Source organism: Sus scrofa, chromosome 16 (assembly GCF_000003025.6).
Source record: "Sus scrofa isolate TJ Tabasco breed Duroc chromosome 16, Sscrofa11.1, whole genome shotgun sequence".
Lineage (NCBI taxonomy): Eukaryota > Metazoa > Chordata > Mammalia > Artiodactyla > Suidae > Sus > Sus scrofa.
The window spans coordinates 26,729,228-26,751,738 of NC_010458.4; the positions used below are offsets into that span (position 1 = coordinate 26,729,228).

General features: G+C 35.2%; 1 protein-coding gene across 1 annotated transcript in view; it reads left to right on the forward strand.

The window, feature by feature from the left end:
• FBXO4 (F-box protein 4) overlaps positions 1-21,907 on the forward strand; it is a 43,665-nt gene extending 21,758 nt beyond the window's left edge. The window contains exon 8 of the transcript XR_002339734.1: positions 20,167-21,907. The gene's annotated coding sequence lies outside the window, so the exon portion shown is untranslated. The remainder of the gene's footprint in view (positions 1-20,166) is intronic.

Below are 22,511 nucleotides of genomic sequence, written 5' to 3' on the forward strand. Positions count from 1 at the left end.
ATCAGTCCCATTATTTCATTGTCTGACTTCTTTTTCATTTTTAATGTTTTATTGAACTAGAGTTGATTTATACTGTTATGATAATTTCTGCTGTACAACAAAGTGATTCAGTTATACCTGTATACACATCCATTCTCTTTCAGATTCTTTTCCCATGTAGATTATCACAGAATATTGGGTAGAGTTCTTTGTGCTATATAGCATATTTTTCTGAGCTTTTTAATAGAAGAAATTACATATCAATACATTTGTTATGGTTATTTAGTTTGTATTTGTTCTAGGAACTATATATCAATTGTGGCATAAGGACAAGATTTTTTATTTATTTTGTCTAATTTTGATATAAGAGAATGGTAAAGGTTCAAAGTCTTAGCTTATTTGTCAAATGATGCTCTAACAGATTCTCTTTTTTTTTTTTGCATTTACTGATGGCAGAACTTTTTAAAAGTTTTATTAAAGTATAGCTAATTTACAATACTGTGATAATTTCTGTTGTACAACAAAGTGTTCAGTTATGCATGTACACAATCCATTCTTTTTCAGATTCTTCTCCATTATAGAGTATCATTATAGAATATTGGGTAGAGTACCCTGTGCTATAAGCAGGTCCCTTTTGGCCAATCATTTCCTGTACCACAGTGTACATATGCCAATCCCAAACTCCCAATCCATTCCTCCCCTCAGCCTGTCCCCTTTGGTAACTACGTTTGTTTTCAGAGTAACAGAAGACTATTTTTAAATTCTGAAAAATATAACAGTGCTATCCATAAATTTCCAGAAGGTGGTACTATTGCTACATAAATAAAGATAGGATTTGTGACCCCAAAAATAGCTCTTTCAGCTTTTACAGTTTGATCAGATTGGATTTTCAGTAGTATTTTCTCAAGTGTATCCTAAAGTAGAGTAGTTTCCTTGATAATTGATTCAACCTAACACTAATTCCTAGTGGATTAAATAAAATTAAGAGGTTTACACAGGACTTTTTAGAACCTCTAATATGCTGATATAAAGTGTCACTTAAAGAAGATCATTTACTGTTGGGCATTTCTCATACTTATTTTACTTATTATTTAATCCCCCTTTCACAGAATATATTTAAGGATATGCATGTATATCTATATATTTGAAAAAACTTGGAATAATTTTAGAGGAATTCAAACCAAATAAGTTATGATTTTAAAATATTGTCAAAGACAATCCAAAGTTTGGGAGAAAATTTTTATAAATGGTATGTATGATAAGGGAGTTATACTTGAAAAATGTATAAAGAGGAGTTCCAGTTGTGGCTCAGTGGTTAATGAACTCAACTGGAATCCATGAGGGCACAGGTTTGATCCCTGGCCTCTCTCAGTGGGTTAGGGTCTGGCATTGCCATGAGCTGTGGTATAGACTGCAGATGCTGTTCAGATCCTGCGTTGCTGTGGCTGTAGCATAGGCTGGTGGCTACAGCTCCCATTTGACCCCTAGCCTGAGAACCCCCATATGCCACAGGTGCTGCCCTAAAAAGACCAAAAAAAAAAAAAAAACCACAGAAAAAAAGAAAAATTACAAATTACTAGTGAAAAGACAAATAAGAAAAATGAACAAAGGATCTAAAAAAAAAGCATCTCCAAAGAAGATATGCAAATGACCAATAAGCACATGAAGAGATACTCAACATAATTAGCCATCAAAGGAATGCAAATCAAAATCGTAATGAAATACTATTTCACACCTACTCAGATGGCTACAATCAAAAAACCAGATAATAGCAAGTGTTATTGAGAATGTGGAGTAATAAAAAACTGCGTATATTGCTGGTCTGAATGTAAAATGTTGCAATTGCTTTAGAAAATAGTTTGGCAGTTTTTTTGTTTTTGTTTTTTGCTTTTTAGGGCCATACCTGTGGCATATGGAATATCCTAGGCTAGGGGTCGAATAGAAGCTACACTGCCAGCCTATGCCACAGCTATTGGAATGCGGGATACAAGCCATATCTGTGATCTGCACCGCAGCTCACAGCAAAGCCGGATCACCCACCCACTGAGTAAGGCCAGGGATTGAACTCGCAACGTCATGGATACCAGCCAGGTTTGTTTCTGCTGCACCACAATGGGAACTCAGGTTTGCCAGTTCTTTGAAATGTTAAACATAGTGTTATATGACCCAGCAATTCCAGTCTTTACATATCTAGGAAAAATAAAAGCATATGTGCATACTGAAACTTGTATATAAATGTTCATAGCAACATTATTCATAATAACCAAAAAGTGAATGAATGGATATATAAAATGCTGTGTACTCATATACTGGAATACTACTCAGCGAAAAAAAGAAATATTGACATGTTACAACATGAACTTTGAAAACACCTTAAGTGAAAGAAGCCACTCACAAAGGACCACATGTTATATGATCCCATATGTATGAAATATTCAGAATAGGCAAGTTTATAGAAAGTAGATTATTGGTTGCCAAAGTTCAGGGAGAGGGGGAAGGGAACATAGGAGTAGATGGCAATAAGATTTATTTCAAACCTCTTTCTAGACATTTACATCTCTTCTTGAAGGATTTTACTATGTATTGCTGAGTTTCAGTAGCCAGTCCTGTAGCAAGTTTGCTTTTTTCTTTCATGTGAAAACAATATATTATTTTTTAATGTTCAGATTTAATTTATTCCAGAAATATGTCATTCTACTTTTACCAAAATAGTTTTAAAAATTAATACCCAATGATAATGAGGGTGGAGTAAGTCCAAAAATTTTTTTAGTGACAATAATAATACCAGAATTATTCTTTGGAAAAGAAAATTGGCAACTAATTTTTTTTTTTTAGGGCTGCATCTGCAGCATATGGAGGTTCCCAGGCTAGGGGTCTAATCAGAGCTACAGCTGCCGGCCTATGCCACAGCCACAGCAACTGCCAGTTCCGCCAGATCTGAGCTGTGTCTGTGACTTAGATCACAGCTCACAGCAACGCCAGATCCTTAACCTACTGGGCAAGGCCAGTGATAGAATCTGCAACCTCATTGTTCCTAGTCGATTTGTTTCTGCTACTCTATGACGGGAACTCCTGGCAACTAATTTTATAAGCCATAAAATGTTTAAATTCTTGTTTGATTTGAAAATTTTGCTACTTAGAATTTTCCTCAAAGATACAATTCAAAGAGATAACATTTTATAAACTTACTTCTTTCTGCATTATTTATGAGAACTCTTTAAAGTCCAAAGAAATCAATATGTGTAATTACATTCTGGTATAATGATTGAATGTATGCACCAATACCACAATATAAGATGATAGGTATTTGCAATAAAATGGCAGTTCATGTGCTATGGTTATGTTGTTTATACTAAAAATGTAAAATTTAAATCAAATAATTCTGTATTAATATTTTTATATAGTTTTGCAATTTTATATGTTTTCTACATGTTTAGGTCCATATTAAAAGCCTGGAAAACAATACACAAAAATAAATATAGTTCCACTTTGGTGATCCAATTATAAGGAATCTTTTTTTCTCTTTTTTAGTTCTTTAAAATTTCTTTAAGTTTACTTGAAATTTTTTTTTTTATTTTTCAAGTATAGTTTCTGTACAATATTGTATGTTACAGGTATACAATACAGTGATTCAACAATTTTTTAAATTTATACTCCATTTATAGTTATTGTAAAATATTGGCTATATTTTGTACAATGTATCCCCTGTGTCATATAATATATCCTTGTAGTTTATTTTACTCCTAATAGTATGTACCTTTTAATCCCCTATGATGACCTTTCCTTCTTCCCTCTTGACTTTGGTAACCACTAGTTCTCTAAATCCATGAGTTTGCTTTTTTTAAAAAAATAATATAGTACTAAGTCAGAAATCTAGACTAGTAATTTACTAAATGAAATATAAAGTAGTAACTGTAATACATTGTTTGATACATTGTAATTTATAGATCAGTATTACTTGGGCTTGATTTTTTTTTGAGGTTATTATTATAAACATTATCATATTCAAGAACCATTTGCATTTTTTTTGAGCTTTCTATTCATGCCTTTAGCCCAAATTTCCATATAATTTTTTTTCCCCTTCAAAATTTAAAGGTTATGTGTAGTCTTTATAATGTATCTCGGAAATATTTTTTCCCAGTTTATTATTTGTCTTATGACTTTATGTGTTATATTTTGGATGTGCAAAGCTATATTATTGGATGTGCAAAGCTATATTATATATAGCCTAGCCAATTTATTAACATTTTCTTTTGTTGTATCTATATTTTGAGTCAGAGGTAGAAATTCCTTATTAACACCACGTTATAAAGGAATTTACTTGTGTTTATGCTTGTATGTACTTGCACTGTCTCATATTTACACATAAATCTTGAATTCATCTGGAGTTTATTCACATATATTGTAAAGTGTGAGTCCAGCTTTGTCTTTCTCCAAATGGATATCTGATTGTTTCATCATATAGTTGACCCTTGAACAACATGAGGGATAAGGGGCTGACCATCTGTAGAGTCTAAATTCCATGTATTACTTATAGTTGGCGCTCTGAATATACTATTCCTCTGGTATACGTGATTCTACTTCCATGTAGTACTGTCATATATACTATTGAAAGAAAATCTGCATATAAGTGGATCTGTACAGTTCAAATCTGTGTTGTTCAAGGGTCAACTGTAATTTATTAAAATGTCTATAATTCCCCCAGTATTTTGAAGTATACCATCTTATTAGACACTAAATTTATTTATATAATCGAGTCTAGCCTTGTTTTTCTATTTTGTTTCTTTGGTTTATTTCTCAATTCATACTCTAATGCCACACTGTTACATGTGTGTTACATGTGTATTAACGTGTATGAATATCTGATAGTTTGTTTTCCATCATTCCTCTTTTAAAGCTTTTCCAATATATTCTTAAATATTTATATTTCAATATGACCTATAATATAAATTTATTTAAAAGCTTGTATTTTTCTTGGAAATGTTATATATACACACACATGAAGATACTACACATATATCTAGTAACTTGGACAGAAACTCTGTAGTTAGGATGTTGAGTTGTTCTATCCAAGACAATGGATATGCTTCCATTTATTCAAAACAGAAGTATTTCAGGTTTTCCTTATATATATATTTTTGCACATTTCTTATTTATTTTTAAGAATTCTATCTTGGTTATTATTAATTGGAGTCTTCCCTTATATATTCTAGTTATTGTGTGTATACATGAAAGTTAATTGATTTTTGTGTATTAAATTTATATCCTTCCACTTTATTGTTTGATGTAGTTAATGATTCTTTTAATTTTTCTGATATAAAGTCATAATCTGCAAGTAGGGAGTTTTACTTTTTATTTTACAGTGCTTAATTTTCTATGTGATTTTGCTTTCCTAATACCTCCAGTATGTTAAATAGTTGCAAGACAGTGAACCTCCTTCTTTTCCTTCTTCCTTATCCTGGTGGAAAGACCTTTATTCAGAGATTTCCGACTATGTAACACATCGGTTTTAGGAGTGATGTTCAATAATCATGTTAAGGAAATATGCATTAGATACTGTTTTATTAAGTGCTTTTTAATTTTTTTTGGCCACCTTACACCATATGGAGTCCCTGGGCCAGGGATCAGATCCAAGCCACAATTGTGACCTAAGCTGCAGCTGCAGCAACACCGGATCCTTAACCCACTGTGAAGGGCTGGGTATTCAACCTGTGTCCCCGTGCTCCCACGATGCTGTCAATTCTGTTGCTCCACAGTGGGAACTCCTATTAAGTGCTTTTTAAAAATGATGGATGGGTATCAAATTTTGTCAAAGATCTTTTTAGCATCTATGGTGATAATCATGCTATTTCTCCTTAAGTTATTAATAGGATGAAATATTCTGGGTTAATACTGAACCATCCTTACACTTCTGGGATAAATCTCTCTTGCCTCATATTGTATTATTTTCATGTAGTGTTAAAATCTTTTGCTGGAGTTCCCGTCGTGGCGCAGTGGTTAACGAACCCGACTAGGAACCATGAGGTTGCGGGTTCGGTCCCTGCCCTTGCTCAGTGGGTTAACGATCCGGCGTTGCCGTGAGCTGTGGTGTAGGTTGCAGACGCGGCTCGGATCCCGCGTTGCTGTGGCTCTGGCGTAGGCTGGTGGCTACAGCTCCGATTCGACCCCTAGCCTGGGAACCTCCATATGCCGCGAGAGCGGCCCAAGAAAATGGCAAAAAGACAAAAAAAAAAAAAAAAAAAAAAAAAAAAAACTTTTGCTAATATTTGTTTAAAAATTTTAATAAGAATATAAATGAATTCGTAAGAATTTTAAAAAGTATGATGTGTTTATCAGATTAATATATCAGTGTTTTACTTCATAAAAATACTTATAAAGTTTTTCTTCTTTTTTCCATCCACTAAATCAGTTAAGATAATATTGGGATCATGTGGTTTTTGAAATTTTGGTAGAATTTATTCTATGGAAACATCTGGTTCTGATTTCTTTATTACAGCATAGTTATTTCATAACTCTATTCTATGGAAATTGCTCTATTTAATCTATTTCTATAGGAACAGTTTTTCCTAAGAAATTATTTATTGCATCTAGGTTTTCTAGTTTATTTGAATAGATATTTATAAACCCCTTATGATTTTTTTTTTTTTTTTTTTTGTCTTTTGTCTTTTGAGGGTCACACCCGTGGCACAGGGAAGTTCCCAGGCTAGGGGTCAATCTGGAGTTGTAGCCGCCAGCCTACACAAGAGCCATAGCAATGCCAGATCTGAGCTGTGTCTGCGACCTATACCACAGCTCATGGCAACGCTGGATCCTTAGCCCACTTGACCGAGGCCAGAGATTGAATGTGCATCCTATGGATGCTAGTCAGGTTCACTAACTGCTGAGCCATGACAGGAGCGCTTGAAATTTTTATTTTTATTTCCTCTTTTCCAAAGAATTGTTTGATAGAAAGTTGTAAATTTTTCATTGAAGAGTCTTTTTGTTTTATGTTTTAATTAATTTCTAATTATTGTTTTGTAATCAGGGAGTATAATGTTAATTGTACTTTATGAAACTTACAGAGATTTTTGATGACCTCATAGATGGTCAGATTTACTGTGTGTTTCATGTACATTTGAGGAGAATATATGTTTTTTTTTTTTTTTTTTTTTTTTTTTTTTTGGTCTTTTGTTGTTGTTGCTATTTCTTGGGCCGCTCCCGCAGCATTATTGTTGTTGTTGTTGCTATTTATTGGGCCGCTCCCGCGGCATATGGAGGTTCCCAGGCTAGGGGTCAATCGGAGCTGTAGCCACCGGCCTACGCCAGAGCCACAGCAACGCGGGATCCGAGCCGCGTCTGCAACCTACACCACAGCTCACGGCAACTCCGGATCGTTAACCCACTGAGCAAGGGCAGGGACCGAACCCGCAACCTCATGGTTCCTAGTCGGATTCGTTAACCACTGCGCCACGACGGGAACTCCTGTATGTTCTTTTTGATATGTCCGTAAAAGCTACTTTATTGATTACATTGTTTAGGTTGTATATATATTTTTTGTTCTTTTAATCTGTTTTTGAGTAAGAGTGAAGTCTTAAGTTAGCTGTTATTATTGTATTTGATTATTTCTACTTGCATTTTTTGTAATTTATGCTTTATTAATGAAGTTACTGAATTATTTGGTGAGTATTCATAGCCATTGTTTTGTTATTGTGAATTGGATCTTTTAACATTATCTAGTAAATTTTTGTCTTAATTTTTTTTTTAGCCTAAAGTCTTCCTTATGGAATATCAGGATTTTTTTTATTTATGTGTGTTTACCTGATCCAGCTTTTCTGAGTCAGTTTGTTCTAAGTGGGTCTGTTTACTTGACAGGTGGGTTTGTTTAACAGTTGAGTTTTGCTATATGAACCAATCTGAAAATGTTTTTTATTTAATAGGTCAGTTAAGTTAATTTTTATTGACTGATATTATTACATATTTCAAAATAATATTTACTGTGTATTATATACTAATATGTTTCTTTGAAACTATTTGTTGAAATATAGTTGGTATACAATATTATGTTACAGCTGTAGGTATAGTGCTTCACAGTTTTTAAAGGTTATACTCCATTTGTAGTTACTATAAAATATTGGCTGTATTTGCTCATGTTATTCAATATGTCTTTGTAGCCTATTTGATACATAATAGTTTGTACCTCTTAATTCCCATCTCTATTTTGTCTCTCCCCCGCTTCTCTCTCCCTGCTGGTAACCAGTAGTTTGTTCTCTATATCTGTGAGTCTGCTTCTTTTTTGTATTTGTTTTGTGTTTGTTATATTTTTTAGGTTCCACATATAAGTGATATCATACAGTATTTGTATTTCACTTAGACTTATTTCACTTTGCATAGTACTTACCACTTAGCACTTAGTATTTGTATTTCATAGCATTTGTATTTCATAGTACTTAGCACTAGTATTTGTATTTGTACATAGTATTTGTATTTCATAGTACTTAGCACTTAGCACAGTATTTGTATTTCACTTAGCATAATACCCTCCATGTCCATACACGTTGCTTTTTATGACTGAGTAGTATTCAGTTGTAAATGTGTACAATATTTTGTTGCTTCCATATCTTGGCAATTGTAAATAATGCTGTTGTGAACATTGGGTGCATGTGTATCTTTTTGAATTAGTGTTTTTGTTTTTTTGCCTTTTTTTTTTTTTTTAGGGCCACACCTGCAGCATATGGAAGTTTCCAGGCTAGGGGTCGAATTGGAACTACAGGTGCCGGCCTATACCATAGCCACAGCCATGACCGCATCTCATGCAACGCCGGATCCTTAACCCACTGAGCAAGGCCAGGGTTTGAACACGCATCCTCATGGATACTAGTTGGATTTGTTTCTGCTGCGCCATGATAGGAACCCCAAGGATATTTAATTTTAATTAGCATATTTTGTTACAGTTTTTCTCTGCTTTGTGGTTTTTTTTGGGGGGGATAACTTTGATCATCTGAAGTGTTTTTCTTTTCACTTTTTGTTTTTTATTACAATACTTCTAGTATGAGCGCTGTCTTCTATTTTCTGTTAATTTTGGCAATATCTTTTATTTTTCTAGGCTAGCAATAACAGTTGTATGTAGAAAAGGATGAATTTTGTGACATTAGATTTCTTAGCTCAAGGGTCCTGGCTTCTCTTGGCATGTGAAGTATAGGTGCTTTAGTTAATGTACATTCTTGAGTGGCAGAGGAAAGAGGATAATGAAGTCTTCTGATGTTTTGATTTTCTTAAATTTTGTGTAGAAAGTTTAATTTTTACTGCTTATTTCCTTTCCTCTTCCCCCAAATTGACATGGGTTCTTTCTCTTCAAAGTTATTCCCTTTCCAAGTCTTTCCCACTGTTTTGGAGCAGGGCCATAACTCTTACCTCTTGATTGCCAGCAGTTTCAAAGCTCTGCCTCTCAATTCCTCAAAGCCAGAACTCTGAACATCCTGGTATCAGATTCATTCTCAGCATTTATGCCCTAAGGATGGGACTCTCTCTTTTGGAAAGTAATTATATCTGTATTTCATTCCTCAAGTGCCCACTTGCTGCTCTAAAGTGGACTCCAGAGGTGTCTCTACTGGTTTCTGAATATTTATTTCCATAGTTACATGTAAATTGAAGCATTATTCTGTTTTAGTTATGCTGTAAACATGGGTTATTGGTGGTTTTATTTATTTTCTCTGATATGTATGATATTCAGAATATACATGGAGAATCTAATTTAGGTGACATTAATAAATCAAATTTTCCTCTTATGTTCTAGCAAAAACTGTTTCAGAACCCTTAAAAATCTTCTTTCCTTTGGAATAGTCATCTATTGACCCTTCAACTACTACTCAGGTAGTAAAACTTCAAATCACCCCTCCCTCTATCTGATCACTCTCATTATCAAAGATACTAACTTCTCAGGTTCATAGTTTCCTATACTATATTTACAAGCTTAATTTGAGGACATTATTACTATGGGAAGAGGCTAACAGTAGCAATTCAAAATTTCACTCAGAACAGTTACTTTCTTTTATATCCAAATGAAATGATTTATATTAAAAATAAGGAAAATTGAAAATGGGAAACTATTTGTTTTGACTGGAAGAATAGTTAATGTGTCTAAATGTTTCTAACTAAATGTAGCAAAGAAAAAGTGGAATAGCCTGAATGAATGTGAATACTTAAGAATCTCTTAATTAGGAATCTATTGCTGCAAAGTGAACGCTAACGAAGTAAGAGTAGTGCTTTGCTTGTTCTTAATTTACGTGGCATCATAGGGTTGTGCTCCTCTCGGTTTTTGGCCACACCCGTGGCATGCAGAAGTTCCCTGCCCAGGGACTGAACCCACACCACAGCAGTAAGCAGAGCCATAACAGTGACAATGGCGGTTCCTTAACCCAGTGAGCCACTAGGGAAATCAAGGATTATGCTTTTTATGTAATTATGCAAAGAGATACTAGTGTTGCTAGAAAATTTCAACACAGAGCACAATATACTCAGAGGTTTCAAATAGAAAGATGATAGTAGAATATGGGGAAATTGGATGGTGCAGTGAGAACTGAGACGCTAAGAGTGAGCCTAGGATTTTCTTACCAACTTTTGGAGTGGCTATTGTTGAAAACTGAAATTGGGATTGAATAAAGCTAAACGGTGCATTTTCCTTATGTGACTTCCCCACCTCCACTTCCAATGCGATTTTATTTATTTATTTATTTATTTATTTTGCTTTCCAAGACTCACCTTGAGGCATATGGAAATTCCCAGGCTAGGGGTCAAATTGGAGCTACAGCTGCCAGCCTATGGGAACATCATCCTTCATGTGTCAAAGCTAAATAAAAGTTTAAAACCTCTCAACTGCAACAGTCACAACAACACCAGATCTGAGCCATGCCTGCATCCTACACCATAGCTCATGGCAACACCAGATCCCCAAACACTGAGCAAGGCCAGTGTTGGAACCCACATCCTCATGGATGTTAGGTTAGTTTCTGCTGCACTGAGTGGGGACTCCCTCTCATGTATTTATTAAAGAACAAAGAAATAAATCTGAAGATTTGGGTACAGAAAGAAATGTCTAGAGAATATAGGAGCCTTGCTTGTGGAGTGCTAGGTTTCTAGTTCAGAGGTTTTCTTTTTTCTTTTACTTTCTCTTTCCTTCCTTCCTTCTTAATTTTTCTCTTTCTTCTTTCACTCTTTCTCTCTTTCTTTCATTCATTTTTAGGGCCCCATTTTTGCAGCATATGGAAGTTCCCAGGCTAGGGGCTGAATCAGAGCTACAGCCGCTGGCCTACACCACAGCCATAACAACACCAGATCTGAACTGTTCCTGCGACTTACACCATAGCTTGTGGCAACACCAGACCCTTGACCCACTGAACAAGGCCAGGGATTGAACCCACATCCCAATGGATACTAGTCGGGTTCGTTACCACTGAGCCGTGATAGGAACTCCATAGTTGAGAGATTTTCACCTTTTGTTTAGATTTGGCACACGAAGGATGATGTTTTCATGTATAACGCAGTGCATTTTTATTATTTGAATTTGCCATCTGTAATTCTATTTCTCTTTCTGGAAATATTGGGAGGCAAGTGAAATAAAGTGACTTTATTATGGGATTAAACTCAAATCTTACTAAATTTATTTTAACTAAATCTTCCTTGGGGTAAGAAATAACTTCATGTAATGGTAGTCGTCACATACTATACTAGGCAGTTTCTCCCAGAGGTTGTAGAAGGACTCACAAATCAAATTGAGATAATTGAATCACATAGTTAGTTGCATCAATTGAAATCATACAGCAAGGAGAAAGGGGAAAGAAATGAGGTGAATTAATATACCTAGGATAGGGTTCAAGCAGGATAAATTCATGTTCAAGCTACCTGAATCCTATGTTACACATGTTTGTATGTTATTTCTTTTTTATTCCTTTCCTCATTATCCTTTTCCTTCTCTCTCTTCCTCCCCATCTCTTTTTCCTTCCCCCTCCAACTTCACCTGGGATCTCTTTGTCAAATTAAGGTGCTTAGTCATTTGAGGTGTATAATTACTTTCCTTAAAGCAGCACCCCTGTGTAAATCACTGAATCCTATAATCATGATGCATCATCCATATTTAGCCAATCTCTGTATTCTGAATTTTCAGTAAAAGGATTAGTTATTTGAACACCAGCTGTTTGTCCATTCTCACTACTGAAAATAATGGAAGCATTTATAAACTACTCATGTTGCCTTTTTTCTGTGTACTTAGGAAGACAGGATGTTACTTTTTATTTTAATCACTTCATAATCACTGATCGTGACAAATATGTTTGTGTGAAATCCAAGGGAAATCCAAAAGAGAGACAGCAGAGATTAATCTGTTAATTATGTACTTAAATTACATTTGCAGCTGAAATCTAAAACACAGACACTAATTTAGTGTAACATTGATAAATGTGGTGTGTGTGTGTGTGTGTGTGTGTGTGTGTGTGTGTAGTGTTGCATGGGTTTGTTTCTTCACTTCCAGAGAAATTCTAGAGAAAATGGGCAAGGCCATATTACCTAGACAAAATAGCTTGCAAAATTTGCAAATTTTTTGGCATCTAAAAGGGCTTTTAGACCTCTTATGTTACTTCCTCTTCAGAGCAGAAAGTAGTCACAGGGACTACAGGGACATCTGGTCCTAAATGTAAGTAGTGTGAGAGAAGAATTTTAAAAGGAGGAGGAAGTAGGTAAATAAGGGTAAATTTCATGGGTCAATGTCCCTTCATATGTCTTTTCATTTTTGTGTGTGTATGTCCCTGATTATGGACAGCTTTGTTCACTTCAAAGCTCACACCTATATTTATATTATATTCTAAATTTAATACCATTCAAGACCTAAAGGATTCCTACTTGAATGAGTCTGAAAGAGAAATCAGCATTTCAGTCATAATGTGAAGACAACATACATATAAAGTATTTTTTATATTTATTTATTTATAGGTTTTTTTCCTTTTTATGGCCGTTCCTGTGGCATACAGAAGTTCCTGGGCTAGGGGTCGAATTGGAGCTGCTCTCCTGCACCACAGCCACAGCAATGCTGGATCTGAGCCACATCTTTGATCTATGCTGCAGCTTGAGGCAATGTTGGATCCTTAACCCACTGAGCAATGTCAGGGATCAAAATGCATCCTCACAGACTCTATATCGAGTTCTAAACCTGCTGAGCCACAATGGGGACGCCTAAAGTATTTGTAAAAAGCATGATATAAAGATTTGTTTCTAACAAAGATGGAGGGCAAATTCAGAGGAACATACTTAATTTTCCTGCCTAAACAGTAAAAAACTGAATACAATACATGAAACAACAGTTTTCAAAGACATTAAATATTAGACATTAAAGGGTAGTGATTCCCTTTAGTATATGAACAGAGGAGATGAGACCTGTAATTAACGTAGTTTATCACCTGCAGATTTTCTAGGCCACAAGGGAGAGAGAGCCCAGGCAAAAGTGTGGTGGTCTCCCTACACTGAAAGCTGAAGTTGGGAGTTTGGGGAGCCAGAATTCATAGGGAAGAATATCACTGAGGAAAGAGCTGTTCAGACAGAGGGAAAGAGCTCTCTGGAGATCTGCAGAGTCCTCTGAGTCTTCAGCCAAGTACTGATCAGTGCATGAGGGTGGGGAAACTGCTTGATGAAGAAAGAGGATTAGAGGGAATAATACTCAGGGTTTACAGAGGGCACCAGCCAAAGTTTATGGAATGTTGTGAAGAGTACTCAGAAGTGTTTTGCCTCAGCAGTAGCAAAATCATCCCTAAGCTAAATGCTACTCTGGTTCCTTCTAAAAATTCTTGTAAGAAAGACCTGAATTCATCAAATTGTTTCTAATTCAACATCATCACAGAATAAAGCTCAAGAATATGTTTAGGGAGTTCCCGTCGTGGTGCAGTGGTTAACGAATCCGACTAGGAACCATGAGGTTGCGGGTTCGGTCCCTGCCCTTGCTCAGTGGGTTAACGATCTGGCGTTGCCGTGAGCTGTGGTGTAGGTTGCAGACGCAGCTCGGATCCTGCGTTGCTGTGGCTCTGGCATAGGCCGGTGGCTACAGCTCCGATTCGACCCCTAGCCTGGGAGCATCCATATGCCGTGGGAGCGGCCCAAAGAAATAGCAAAAAGACAAAAAAAAAAAAATATGTTTAGGAATTAAAAAATATATGGCATTCATCAAGATAAAGTTAATCATGTCCAATTAAAAATCATCAGCATGCAAGGAAGCAAGATAATACAATCCATAAGAGAAAAATCATTAATTAACTAAAACTAATCCAGATGGGACACAGAAGATATAATTAGTAAATCAGTACAGCAAACAATTACTGTAACTATATTCCCTTGGCTTAGGAAGCTGGAGTAAATATTGCACATATTATATAAAAACAGTAAATGTTAAAAAGACTCACATTGGACTTCCAGGGATGAAAACTGCAATGTGTGAAATGAAAAACGTACTGAGTAGGATTAATGATGGATTAGACATTAGAGAAGAAACGATTATTGAACTTGAAGACATAGTAATTGCAATGATACAAATAAAACACAGAAATAGGACTGAAAAAAAATCACGGCATTATTGAGTCTTTAATATTATTTTATAGTGCAGGTCTACTAAGATTGAAATGATTTCTTTCAGTCTTTGTCTGCTTCCAAATGCCTTTATTTTGACTTCTTTTTTTTTTTTTTTTTGCCTTTTTTTGACCTGCTCCTGTGGCATATGGAGGTTCCCAGGCTAGGAGTGGAATTGGACCTGTAGCCACTGGCCTACACCACCAGAGCCACAGCAAAGCAGGATCCGAGCTGTGCCTGCTACCTACACCACAGCTCATGGCAATGCTGGATCCTTAACCCACTGAGCAAAGCCAGGGATTGAACCCGCAACCTCATGGTTCCTAGTTGGATTCGTTAACCACTGCCCCACATGGGAACTCCTTGACTTCATTTTTAATGGATATTTTTACTGGGTATAAAATTCTAGATTGGGCGTTCCCATCATGGTTCAGCAGTAATGAACCTGGCTAGGATCCATGAAGACGTGGGTTCGATCCTTGGCCTCGCTTAGTGGGTTAAGTATCTGGCATTGCTGTGAGCTGTGGTGTACGTCACAGACTTGGCTCGGATCCTGTGTTACTATGGTTGTAGCATAGGCTGGTGGCAATAGCTGCAATTTGGCTTCTAGCCTGGGACCTTCCATATGCCATGGGTGTGGCCCTGTAAAGCAAAAAAATAAAAATAAAAACAAAAATGTTCTGGATTAACAGTTTTTCTTTTAAGTAAAAATGTCATTTCATTGTTTATTGTCTTCATTTTTTTTTCTGATAAGAGTCAACTATCCTCTCATCATTGTTCATTTTATGTAATATGTCTTTCTTTCTTTTGATTTCAAGATTTTATTTATATATTTTTTTAGGGTCACACCCATGGGATATGGAGGTTCCCAGGCTAGGGGTTGAGTCAGTGCTATAACCATTGGCCTATGCCACAGCTGCAGCAATCCCAGATCTGAGCCATGTCTGTGACCTACACGTCAACTTGTGGCAACACCAGATCCTTAACCCACTGAACGAGGCCAGGGATCAAACCTGCATCCTCATGGATATGAGTCAGGTTCGTTTGTACTGAGCCTCTGCAGGAACTCCAAGATTTTATCTTTATGCTTTTATTTTCAGCAATACAACCATGATATGCCTAAATATAATTTTATTTGTATCTACTCTTACTGGGTTTCACAGAACTTCTTAGGTCTATGAGTTGATGTCTTTCTTCAGTTTCAGAAAATTATCAGTCATTATCTCTTTCAATATTTCTTCTGCTCTGTTCTGTTTTCTTGTTCTGGAATTCCAACTATACAAATGATAGATGAATTGATTTTGTTTCACAATTACTGGATGTTTTGACCCCCTTCCTCTTTAAATTTTTTTCTCTTTGTGTATTAATTTGGATAATTTATATTTTCTTCAAATTCACTGATTCTTTCATATGATGTGTTCAGAATGCTAATGAACCCATGAAAGTATTCTTTGTCTTTTATTTTTCATTTTTAGTATTACCATCTGGCTCCTTTTTATAGTTTTCACATATAAAACAAATTCCCCATATATTCATACATGTCATACATCGTTTCCATGAGATTCCTTAATATATTTATCATTGTTATTTTAAAGTTTCTCTTTGATGATCTTGGATCAGATGTTAATTGACTGTTTCCTCTCTTGAGAATAAGTTATTTTTCTTCCTTTTTTCATGACTCATACTTTTGATTGATGATTGGCTATTGAACAATAGAAGCTGAAACAAATAATATTTATGCCCAGAAAAGGGCACATCTCTTCTGTCAGGCCAGTAATGTGAGGAGATGAGTTAATCTAGTCCATGAGTAAGTTGGATCTGGGCTTAGTTGTTTCTTTAGTTTCATTTATTTCACCACAGTCTTCAAAAGTGCAAGGGATCAGAATTTTCTTTTTAGCCAGATGTGGGACCTGAGTACCTCGAAGATTTATTTCCTGCTTTGCTCACAGTCTTACTCAGGCCCTGTTAGTCTACATCTCAGAGGGATCTCTCTCAGTTCTTTTGCTTCTACCTTGGCCAAAATCAATCATTGCTTTGTACCCACTGAAGACCTCATCTTGCTAAAGAGTTCAGTTCAGTTTCCCTATGCTGCCTTCAGACTTTAAACACCACTCTTCCCCCTCCCCCCACCACACCCTTACACCTCAGGATAATCTCTTTCACCTTCCCTGCCCCTCTTGCAGTCATGGATTATCGCTGTTCTTACTCACTGTATAGCCTGGAGGACCTATAGAGCTTATCTCAGTCCTCCTTTCCTGCCCTCAGAGTTCATGAGGTCCTACACTCTGTTTCTTGGTGGAGCAAGTCTCTCTTAGTATTCTGCTCCTCTTCACCTAAGTTAGGTGTCTGCTGCCTTGCACTGGTGTAAATAAAGCTTGAGTGCTTGAAACTTTCTTTCAGCTTTCCTACTCTAGATCTAATATTTCTCGTGACTATTCCGTGAAGGCCTAGGAAGTGTTGGTAGGTAGGCATGCTCTGTGTTCTAGGGATTCTAAACCATCATGCCAGCCCCACACTTAGTCAATAGAAATTTCTTCAGAGTTCCACAGTATTCTTAGGTTACCCTAATTTTGTTTTTATCTTTCTTCTTGCTCGGATAGCTTTCTCTTTTTCCACTGCTTCAACAAGGATGAAATAAACTCTTGGGTTGTGTCACTCCTGAGAGAGGTTTGTAACATAATGGGTTTTAATTCATTATTTTCCCTCCATCCTTAGCTCTATGATGAATTTTTAATAAACTATGATTTTATAGGTTATCTGGTTTGTTATTATTGTTAGATTAGGACTGATATTCCCTTGTAACTTTGTACATTCTAGACAGAAGCTGACACCTGATAGTTCACATATAAATAATTGTTTCCTCTTCCAACATACATATGCTTTGAGATTCCTTTTTCAAAATTTATTAGAATCATTCATAATATTCTTTCAAATACTCTCAGTGGTGAAAACTCTTTAGTTCCAAAAATTATATCTGCTCTAAAATAAGAATGACATCCAAAACTAAGGTTCTAAGTAACGCTAATGATGAAAATTGGTAATATTATCAGTAAAAATTAATTATAAAATAATTAGACTGTTTTTCTTTTGTTTCTTTTAAATATTTTTGAAGGCAATTTTATACAAACTGTTCAAAACAGGTTTTGAGTGATGACAGCATTATTAAAACGAGAAAACTTTCGCTTATGATGGCTGCTGAATTATAGAATTGTAATTTAAATCAAATATTTAGGAACATGTAATTTAAAAATCCATTTTCACTGTTCATATATCTAGCTTGGAATACCTGTTTTTAAAATTACTTTAGAATATTTCAGGAGTTCCCATCGTGGCGCAGTGAAAACAAATCCAATTAGAAACCATGAAGTTGTGGGTTCGATCCTGGCCTTGCTCAGTGGGTTAAGGATCTAGTGTTGCTGTGAGCTGTGTAGGTCGCAGACATGGCTGGGATCTGGCAATTCCTGTGGCTCTGGTGTAGGCCAGCAGCAACAGCTCAGGTTAGACCCCTAGCCTGGGAGCCTCCATATGCCACAGGTGTGGCCCTATAAAGACAAAGAGACAAAAAAATTTTTTTTAGATTTTATTTTCCCTTATACTGAATAAAGCAGTACAATTGCTGGTATATATTTTCTCCATTTTATGATTTTCTTTGTAAATGCAAAAATAGATTTTTCTCTTAGTTTACTTGAAATCATGTTATAGCTGTCTTTCCCTTGTTTACAACTAACTATAAAATTTCAAATGAAGTGTTTTAGGAGGAAAATAGGTACATTTCATTCATGAAAACAAAAGTGGAAATTTTTGCAAAAGTTGAGTGCCCTGGAGGAGTGAGATCAGATGTGACACAGCTCTCCCAGCGGAGGGCATCACTCTTTGGGAAATCAGAAGTCATAGGGGAATGTTTCTGAACATGTCCTCATGTGCCAGAGCCTGGTCAAAATATTGAGAACCTTTATTTTAACAGAATTTAAATAGTTATAAAATGATGGAACATTTTATTTTGAGGCTGAATAGTCTGGCTATGTGCTTAATTATTTGCTTTTTTTTTTCTGTCAATACCAAAATTTAAGCAATATAATAATTATAACTTTCTGCATATTTACTGCTTTCTGTGTAAGATACAGTTTCTTTTAATTATTGAAAATGACTTCTTTTGATTTCATTGGCATCCTCATGTCTTGAAAATTTCAGGATTATTGCACAATGCCATGTTCACAGTATTTTTACATTTTGATTTTATGAATACCTATTATGTCCACATGAAGTTCAGTTTTTAGCTTCTAGACCATTTTTTAAGCTTTTTATTTATATGGTAGTTTTTTTCTTCATTCTTCAATTTCCAATCCACCAAATGTGTTGTTTTTGAGCATTTTCTAAGTGCAAGCTACTTTCCAGTGCTTCTGTTCCTGGCTTATTTTAGTTGTCCTTATTTTTGTCTTCCATAGTTCAATGATACATGTGTTGACACATGGTCAGATACAGCAAGCAGAGGTTAGTGCCCTTCAGCAACATACTGCAATTATATCTCCTATATAATGGCTAATCTATCTTTCCCTGTTTATGTCTTTTTCTTTTCTTATTATGAAATATATATACTTACAGAGGAGTTCATAAAATATGTCTGTACTGTCTAATGAATACTTACAAAAACAAACACTGGTATAATCCAAGTCAAAAAATAGAATTTTGGCAGTATCTAAGAATACCCACCTTGTTTGTGGCTTCTTCCCTAATTATAATTCATCCCTCCTCTCTGGAAGTATCCACTATTGTGGCTTTGTCATAATCATACCTTTCTTTTCTTTTATGCTTTTATAACCTATATATACATCTCTAAACAGTGGTCTGGTTTTGCCTGCTTTGAATTTAATATTAGTGAACTCATACTGTTGGAATTTTATCTTTCTTTTGTTCATTATTGTGTTTGCAAGGTCATCCATACTACAGCAATTGGCTTTATCATTTTCTTACTGATATACTAGTCTATTGTATGAATATTTCACAGCTCATTCATATTACTGTAAGTGGACATTCAGGTGTTTACATGTTTTAGTTACCATAAATAGCAATGCCACAGGTATGCTGGTGCATATGTTTACATGTTTTTACGGTAGCACCCTCATACTTTAACATTTCCATGCTGAAATACCTCTTGGATTTTGATATCCAAACTTTAGAATATAGGTGTCTTTCCAATACACTTGTCAGCTGATTTACATAAAATTTTTCTGTTTATGTTTCCCAAATTCACTACTACATTTTAAAGAAAAACAATGTGTGTTAAAGAGGGAAAGTCTGGATTATATTCCAGGTAGAATTGTTAAGTGTTAATGTTTTGAAAATTGTAGCCAGAATCAACAAAGGACATATGTGATGGTTAATTTCATGTGTCAATCTGACTGGAGGGATTGCTCAGATAGTTGGTTTAAATATTATTCTGGATGTATCTGTGAAGGAGTTTCTGGATGAGATGAACATTCGAGTGGATAGGCTAAATTTAACAGATTGCCCTCTCCAGTGTGGGTGAGCCTCCCTCATTTTGTTGAAGGCCTGAGTAGAACAAAAGACTGAATAAAGGAGAGTTTGCTCTCTTTGCGTATCTTCTAGCTGGAACATTGGTTTTCTCATGCCTTCAGACTTGGACTTGGACAGGAACTGCACCATTGGTTTTCCTGGGTCTTCACCAGATTTCTGGCTCTCATCTGCTGATCTTGAAACTTCTCAGTCTCCATGATCACGTGAGCCAATTCCTTATAATAAGTCATATATGATATATTACATCAATTAGATATTTTTTACGTATCTGTAATTAATTCTGCTTCTCTGGCGAATCCAGACTAATATATCATGTTGCTGCATGCAAAGAAACTGTTTGAAGTAACCGTATTAATCATTTGATGAAAACTTGAGTCATTTTATATCTTAGCATTTTACTGTGAATTAGTTATGTTTTAGGAAATTTGTTGAGGTTTTGAGTTGACATAAAAACATTATAATTTTCCTCATTTAAAATATTAAGAAGCATTTTAAAAAAATGTCTAATTTACAAAAATAAGTTTCTGTTTTTAAGTGGAGAATACCAACAGTGGGAAAATGCTATGCCTAAAGTGGGAATGCTTGGTCATAGATTGTGTGTATCTTCACCTTGGCTAGATAATGCCAAACTGTCTTCCAAAAGTGAGGTGTGAATATTCCCTTCATGTGTCTGTGGTAATTCATTTGCTTACATCCTCACCAAGAGGGAAACCAAATATTCCAATTTTTGAGGGATATTGCTGTTTTACAGAAAATACCAGTTATAAAACAAAGAAGGGACTGTAGAATTAGAAAAAGAATAATTTCATAGCCTGAAATTACATTAATATATTAAGGAAAGGATTACTAATTGGTGTCAAGATCATTAAGTAAATGGTTTATAGGAGACTACCTGTTGGTTAATTGCTAAGAGAAAAACTTACATATTATTTTTTAATCACAAGGGAGAAATGTTACCTGTACAGTGGAGGAGAAAACAAAATGACATATGATATGGGTTAATCATGGTGTCATCAAGGGTTGTTAATCAGATATTATGTGCCTTTTGATATAAAGCCATAAGAAATGCACATCATCGCCTATAAGTTACTCTAGGAAAAATATTTAAATTTGATTTATTAAGCCTCTAATATCATGCCCAATTTATTAGAAATACAGATATAGATTGATGTTAAATGTTAACATAGCAAAGAAACCTGAAAAAATCTGTGGATAGTCTGCAGTAGATAATTTTCCTGAGTTCTTTAAAAAGTCATGATCATGAAAAAGAGATTATGAGCTATTACAAGAAACTTAAGGGACATAAAAACCGGATGTAAGTTTGACCCTACATTTGATATTTGAATGGACAAACAGCTGTATATGATTAGTTTTGGATCAAATGGGGAATTTTGAATATAGTCTTAGAAGAGATAAAATGAACTATAAGAGAAAGTAGAGATTATTTACTGAAGAAAGTAGGTTGAGGAAGAGTATTTACAATATGATTTTATATTGATATAAACTACAAAGGCCCATGTGTATATGTGTAAATATCTGGAAATATAGATTTTAAGATAATTAGTAATGGTCTCTGATGGTGAAGGATTGATTTAATTATGCTTTTCTAATTTTCTACAATGCACGTGTGGTTTTTGTAATAATAATTTTTAATTAAGTTATACTTAGCATATAGTATTACATTAGTTTCAGGTGACTCAACATACTGATTCAATATTATTATACATTTTGAAATAATCACCACAATAACTCCAGTTACCATCCATTACCACACATGTAATAATAATTTTTGAAAAACACAAACTAGATGATAAAAAGTTACTCAATGTAATGGATTAGGTTTTTTTTCTTCTTTTTTTATCTTTTCTAGGGCCACACCTGTGGCATATGAAAGTTTCCAGGCTAGGGGTCGAATCGTAACTGTAGCCGCCGGCCTACGCCACAGCCACAGCCACTGCAGTGCGGGATCCCAGCCATATCTGTGGCCTACACCACAGCTCACGGCAACGCCAGGTCCTTGGCCCACTGAGCAAGGCCACAGATCAAACCTGCAATCTCATGGTTCCTAGTCAGATTCATTAACCACTGAGCCACAACGGGAACTCCCTGATTAGTTGTTTTTTAAACTGATTAATCTGTAATGGAGTGTATTTTCTGATAAAAATTAAGATATGAAAGATAAGCATTTTCTGCCTATTAATAATTCTCTGCATGACTAGAATCTTATATGCTAGATAGTCTTCCTGGAAGTAATGATTGCCTTGATTATTATACAAAAGACCACTCCATAGGCTCAGAAGTCATCTAGTGTCTTCATTCTTGATTATGTGCATTTTAGTGTGGATCTTAAAATAGAATGTGTCTTTCTCTGTTCTTCTAGCTTTTTATAATTTTGGTTTCATCATTTTTATCCCTGT